Raw genomic sequence first — 7,803 nt, forward strand, 5'->3', positions numbered from 1 at the left:
GAATCATGCAGTGTCCAAAAATGCTTTTGTAAATGTACAAAAGGAAAAATTGGGATTTGGTAACATGTTACTGAATCACAATTTGTATTAATGATTTAGTATTTGGAAGGGGCATGTTTAAGCCTCCCTTCCAAATACCAAATTGCAGTGGTATGTATTAGTGTTTTGCAACTAAACTCTAGTTGCAAATTAGTAATTGTAGTGAATCCTATCTTGTTTTAATGGAAAACAGGAGTTAGTTTAGCCTTCTGGCTTGCGGACCTGTGACCCCGTCACCTAATGACTTTTACCCTACTTAGTTTGCTCTGTTTTAGCACAATTATTTAATTATATGTTTCCAAGATGGCTGCATTGTTTCTAGTTAGGCCAATGTGTTAGTTTCACGTTATCAGTGCTACCACGCTAAGGCGTCAATATCAAGTGACAAAAATAAACAAACTGTAGGTATTCTCATTAGGTACTTTCCCTCTTCACGTCTTTGAGGGAATTGTTGACATAAATTGCCATCCCAAGCTTATCTTGTTATCTATTGTTTGGGAACAGACTTATGTCAGGGGTCCGCGCAGTTCTGTATAAATGCACCTCATTTAGACAGATGGTCAGAGGGATTCCGACCAGATGCCATTGCTGCTATCTATGCTGCACTTCATCTTGCCGCTGACTAAGTCTTGTGTGCATACGGAGTCTGAGCTAGAGACCTCATTCCAAGGTAACAAGGGTTGGGGGCTCTTCTCATGGACATGGCATTGGCAGATTAGGTTTAACACATTTAGCTCTCTTTTAGGATAGAGATTAGGTACATCATATTAGGGTATCAGGACATATTTCACATATCATGTCATTATGGGGGTCATTCTGACCCTGGCGGCCGGTGGCCGCCAGGGCCACCGACCACGGGAGCACCGCCAACAGGCTGGCGGTGCTCCCACAAGCATTCTGACCGCGGCGGTTCAGCCGCGGTCAGAAGCGGAAAGTCGGCGGTCCCCCGCCGACTTTCCGCTGCTCGGGGGAATCCTCCATGGCGGCGGAGCGCGCTCCGCCGCCATGGGGATTCTGACACCCCCTACCGCCATCCTGTTCATGGCGGGAAACCCGCCATGAACAGGATGGCGGTAGGGGGTGCCGCAGGGCCCCTGGGGGCCCCTGCAGTGCCCATGCCAATGGCATGGGCACTGCAGGGGCCCCCGTAAGAGGGCCCCGCAAAGTATTTCAGTGTCTGCTTTGCAGACACTGAAATACGCGACGGGTGCAACTGCACCCGTCGCACCCCTGCAACTACGCCGGCTCAATTCTGAGCCGGCGTCCTCGTTGCAGGGGCATTTCCTCTGGGCCGGCGGGCGCTCTTTTGGAGAGCGCCCGCCGGCCCAGAGGAAATGTTTGAATGGCCGCCGCGGTCTTCTGACCGCGGTGCGGTCATTTGGCAGCGGTACCTTGGCGGACGGGCTCCGCCGTCCGCCAAGGTCAGAATCAGGGCCTATATGTCATTGCAAGATGGTGGGGGTCTTTGTATTATTGACTCTTGTCTTTACTATTTTGTTTCTTGCATTAGTCATTATCCTAATCATTGAAGCCTACACAACTTATTGTAGATTGCAGTTTTGTTGAGTAAACCTATTGAAACCTTATTGCATCTTCTTCATTGCCTGTGTTTGATTGAGACATGTTGTTCATGTGAGAAAGGAGTAATCTCCATTTAACCACAACACTCCCTGAAGATGTCACACTCTTGAGTCCATGGGTAAAGGCTGCCACAAATTACCTTTTACTGTTTGGGTTTTTGGTGAGGTGATGCTTGCGAGCCGGGAGGGTTGGGACGACTGTTGCGACTTGTTTTATGACTGGCATATTCGACTACAAACATAAGTGCTGTCATCTTTAAACCAGCAGTCTTGCCTAGAGCAAGAGTCAAACTACGACTTAATACTTTATCACCACTTTAAAACTTTTGGTAACCCATTCACAAATGAGAAAAGGTCTCCTCAGGAGCCCTTCCCAATTGAGGATGTTAAAAAAATATTTATTAAGAGCGGGCAGTGATCCCAGAGACTACTGCCTGCTCTCAAAAAGTGAAACTTAAATGTTATATCTTTTTTAAATGCATCCTGTTTTCCTTTCAGGAAAACGGCTCCATTTAAGTAAAAACAATTGCTTTATTGAAAAGCAGTCACAGACATGGTGGTCTGCTGATGGCAGCAGGCCAACACCCGTGTGATAGCGACGATTCCTAATGGGTTGCAAATTGTGACCTATCAATTTATTATTGATGTGAGAGGTTGATTTATCATCCACTAGCATTCAATAATTTAAAATAAAAAGTTTCATACATTAGGAATTGCAATTCCTTAATTGTGATTTCGTAAGAATTGCAATTAGGATACTGTAATTCCTATTGTTAGCACATCTGGCCCTTAATTACCTGAATCAAATCTGCAGTATCCAAACCAGCAGGTTCACAAGGTAATACAGTACTTGCAGTAGGATAAGCATTTTTGAAAGTGCGCTTCTAGCCATTATCGGCAACTTCAGAGAGTGCCAAAAGTGCACATGGCCCTTCAAAGCTCTCTGTGTGCCCCTCAAATTCCCCTCTTGTATGTCATTGTCATAATAATATATTTTAACCACAAAGTATTAAAAAATCTGGGCTTCCACCAAATGCCAACCTCCTTCAGCGGGTCCTGCATGTCTGGGGAAACAGGAAGGTACAGGTCTGGTTTGTGTCTGTGAATAGACCAGACACCCTCCCCAAGAGTCCTAGGATCTCAAAACCTCAGGGGATCCCTGCCTCTGCATCCCTAAGATACAGGAGCATATCATCCGCATTTAGCAAAACAATACATTCCACGTCCTATAGGGGATTCCTCTGCCTGCCCTTTCCTCTCTGGGAACACAGGCGGATGGCTCCACAACCAGTGTGAAAAGCATCAGAGAGATTGGACATCTCAGACAGGTGCTCCTGTGGACTCTAAATGCCTCAGGTATACACAGTGACGGCTCCTCCGCTATGGTGGAGGAGTGTCGCCACCCGCCATCAGCAACCGTGCAAATCCTTTAACAATAAAAGTATGATGAACAAAGTTTATTATCCTTTCGTTGTTAAAGGGGAGGTAATTGGGAATGACAGGGACGAGGAGAGTGCACTGTGCACCCCCCTCAGTGCGCATGTCTGTTTGCCCAGCCATCTCGGGCGGCCAAACACACATGCACATTGTGCTCTCTCTAACCCAGCATTGTGTTGCTGGGCTGGAGAGAGCAGGCACAGGCTCCCAGTCTGCCTAGGAGCACTCCCAGCCAATCCTAACGCTGCGCTGAGCAGCCTCAGGATTGGCCGCAGGGCAGACTGGAAGCCTGTGCTGCCTACTGAAGAGATGGAGGAGGATGGAGCGCAGATACGTTTTTTTTTGTTAAACTCCCCCTGTACGCCGCTCCATCCCTTGTAACCCCTGCCAGCCATGACTGGATATACTATGTCTTTCTCTGACACTAGCCCTGGCTCATGAGCACAGTAATGTGACCAGTCTGTCCCATTCCATCCTTAGCTTCAGCATCTCATCACTGCTCTCAGATACCCCCCAGTGTTTGGTATCAAACACCTTGCCTATGTTCACAGACAGCACAATTCTGTGCTGTGATACCATGTAGGAGTTTCAAATAGCACCCTGAACAATCATCTAATGTTTAATTAGGTGTTGCGCTGGGTAACCGATTGGCCTACGCATTACTAAGGAGTTTATGATAAAAATTTAGCATTGATGAGGGTCTGTGTGCTGTCACATCCGGAGAATTGTTCTTGGGTTTAGGTATTGAAACAATCAGGGCTTCCCTAGTAGTATCTGGTAAGGCACCATTCTCCAGTGCCCCTGTGTACATAACAGACGTTTTGGGGCCAACTGAGCCACTGGTTTAACCATATCAGCATAATCCGTCCATCCCCATGGTTTTTCCATGTGCTAGTTCTATAATGGCTTCTGTGATTAGTCTGGGCATAGATTTGAGTGGCACCCTATCTAAGAAGGAGTCTATCTTGTCCTCCGGAGCCTGCTCCACATATAAGGCCTGGTAATGTTGGACAAACACCTTGTGTATGTCACTCTGCAATAGCATTATCTCACCCCAGTCATTTCTAATCTGAATGATTGGATGACTTCTATCCACTGGCTTTAATAGCTATGCTAATAGTCATCCTGTTCGTCCTCCCTCCACATGGCTAATGATCAGATGGTCCAGAGCATCATGGCCCCTAGTCCTAAAAAGCAAAGTTAAATAACAACGTGGAAGGGTGGAACAATTCCTTGCAATTAACACCTGAAAGAAGTATTCATACATTCTACAGATTCCTATAAATACTTAGGTAGGAATGGACCAATCCCTAACCCAACTCAAAACCAAAACAATCCAAACTTAACAAATGCATGAACTCTTAGTATTCAAAGTAAGACTCTGTACTTACAACCCTTCACTGTCATAGCTAGCCTCCATAGCAAGAACCCTAGTTAAAAATACACTATATAACGACACCATTTAACCTCTCTAAAACACAAACGCTTTACTTTGTTAATATATGTTTCTACATATAATTTACAAATTTTTTAAAACCTAACTAAACACTTTTCTACCGCCTATAAAAGTAGGCTAATTCCATAAAACCATAAAGAACCATAGATAGATAGATAGAAAAAATACAACTACAGTTCCAACAACAATGAAAAAGAACCCAAAACATGCAAACATAAACTGGAGAAACATAGAACATCCACAATTAGTACAATGATGTAAGGAATCCATCTGAAACCTAAAAAAGAAAAACAAATAAACACATGCTCAAGGAAAACTGAATAATCAAGCAAAACTTAAAACATTATTTTGGGTAAAAAATAACAATTTTTTTTCATTTGGAACAAAAAGTCAATTCAGGTTAAAAACAAAGTCTGATGTATGAAAATAAACACCAGTACATTAAAAAATCATTTAATCCACTCGAAAACACATAAAACTCTAGTACAAACCAAACCACAGTACAAATGCATAAAATCAATGTCAAACACTTAGAACACACGTATAAAATAGAATTAAATATTACAATTCAGGATAAGGCCTACCACAAAACAGTAAACAAACCAACATATACTACTCTAAAAAAACACTAAAACAACATCCAATTATGCACTCTTCCAGACAAGGGCTGGGTAGAGACTAGGCCATATCCGAGACAACCATACAGTTTTGCCTCATTCTGTTAAAATACCTATATAGAACCTACCTCACATGACACAGACTTAGACAGATGGGAGTGATCACCTGGCTCTACTGCCTGAGATGCATTATGTACACGGCAGACTTCCTGCACACCACATGAGGATGCACAAAACTATGCCCATTCTGGGAAGGTGTCTTGACCTGGTTGAATTACACACTGGGTTGCCCGACAGCTTGCACATGAACTGCTACAAGCTCTCTCTGCTCTCGGTAGGCTTAACAATAGTGAAAAGTGGTATTGCGCTTCTGGAAGGCACAGGCCCCTATCAGTCGCAGAGTGGAAGAGATTCATGGACTGGTGCATGATCAGGCAGCAGCCGGTCTATGAGGCCAGGGGGTCTCCTCAGAAACATGCAAAAATATGGGGTACATGGGCAGATTACAGAGACATTATCATTACAAAAGACACTCTACCATTATCAACCTATTTGCTGAAAAACTGAGATATACAGGACTGGAGATGTTACCTAGACAAGGTGCACTAATCCACAAATAACGACTAGTGGGGTGGGACGAGAGCACGGTGCTTATGTGGACGTGTTATTGTGTTCTTACCTCATGCAAAACTCAATTAAATGTTTTAGGAAAAACTGCCTTCAATTACAATGATATGCCTAGGTCTAAACACCTCCCACAACCAGTAAACCCTTAAAAAGTAAGTTCAAAATAAGCTTACCTGAACCACAGAGTGACAACTGGAAACGGCAAGCTCCACAAACAGCCCAGAATGATGAAGTAAGACTACAAAATCAGAGAAACAAGAAAAAATACAAAAAATTTAAACTAAGAAAAGGCTTCCTGCCCAAAGAAATGATTGTTAAAAAATGTATTTCATTTATTGTTTATAAGGTAATACACAAGATGTTCAAAGTGGTGACAACAAAATTCCATGTGTAAAATTTACATAAATATTTTAGGAATAATTATGCATTAAGTATATTGATAAAAATATATAACCAATTTCCCTCAGTACTTGCTAGCCTATTACAATGTAAAAAATATATGTAATGTAAAGAATGACATGTTTGTTAAAACTTACTGTAAAAAATATTTATAAACTACAAATAAATCATGTGCATAGGAGGAATTAGGGTGAAGTGATAAATATTGTTTTCTTGGAAATAAAAACAGTTCCAAAAAATGTGCTGTCATTATTGGAAGGTAATGTACAGTAAAAACTGGTCATATAAACGAAATGTAGAAAATGTATATAACAATAAAATGCAAATAATAACAATTATTGTAATATCCACATCAAAAATTAAACAAAAATGTATAGTATAAATGACTATAACTTTTTAATCTGCAAAATAAAAATTATAAGCAAATGCCAACAAAGTATTGATATCATATTTACTATTCCAATAAAAACCTATCACCTCGGGAACGTTGACCACATTTGGTGAAGTGTTTGACTTTGTGAAGTTCAGATTTACAATCCCCCTTCCAATATTAACCACACTGGGGAATGTTTTGGACTTTGACAGGGGTTCCAATTTGTTATTCTCATTCCCATTACAAATCTAACTACACGGGGAAAGAGTTGGATTTAGGTGATTCATACTTACTATTCCCCTAGGTCAGTTCTCCCCACTCCAATCCATCAAGCCCACCCCACTCCAATCCACCACACTCTACTCCAATCCATCCCACTCTAGTCCAAAATACCCCAATCCAACCAAATGAATTCAACTCACCCCACTCTAGTCCAATCCACTCAAACCAGTGACCACCCCACTCTAGTCCAATCCAACCCACCCCACTCCAGTACAATCTAATCCACTCCACTCAACTCAACTCTAATTCACCCTGCTCCAAACCACCTCATTCCAATCTAATCCACCCAACCCCAATCAATCCACCCAACCCCAATCCAATCCACCCTAACCCCAGTCCTATCACTCCAACTCAGTCCATCCACCCCAATCCAAACTAATCAACCCTATTCCAATCCACCCACTCCAAACCACCCAATTCAATCCAATCTACCTCACTCCATTTCAATCTACCTCATTACAATCCACCCCATCCAGTCTACCCACTCAATCCACCCCATTCCACCCCACTCCACCCTAATCTACTCCAGTCCAATCAACCAGACTACCTCAATCCACTCTAACCCACTCCACTCCACTGCAACTCTACACGACTCCACTCTATGACCCTGCACTCTACAACTTTCTTTGCCACTGAACTCTACTCCCCTCTACTCACTCTTTGACACTCTACTCCCCCACTCCCCTCTCTGATCCTCTACTCCACCAACTCCACTCTAAAACACTAGTCCCTCACTCTACTGTCTGACACTCCACGCCACTAACTTTTAGCCATGCTTGAACCTGCACCACAGTGGTGTACAACATGGCAAAAACACATTGCCAAGCCAAATAGCTCTTGTAAAGGGAAGACCTGTTGGCTTTGCCAGTGCTTGTTAACTTTTTCCATCAGTACCTTCACCTTAGCAACAGAGGAAATTACTCCATTGTTCTGGTGGAGAACTGGCTGACCACCAAAATTTAAATCAGGCTTAATCACATTGGAGAAAAGTTT

This window comes from Pleurodeles waltl, chromosome 10 (genome assembly GCF_031143425.1).
Source record: "Pleurodeles waltl isolate 20211129_DDA chromosome 10, aPleWal1.hap1.20221129, whole genome shotgun sequence".
NCBI classification, from domain to species: Eukaryota; Metazoa; Chordata; class Amphibia; order Caudata; family Salamandridae; genus Pleurodeles; species Pleurodeles waltl.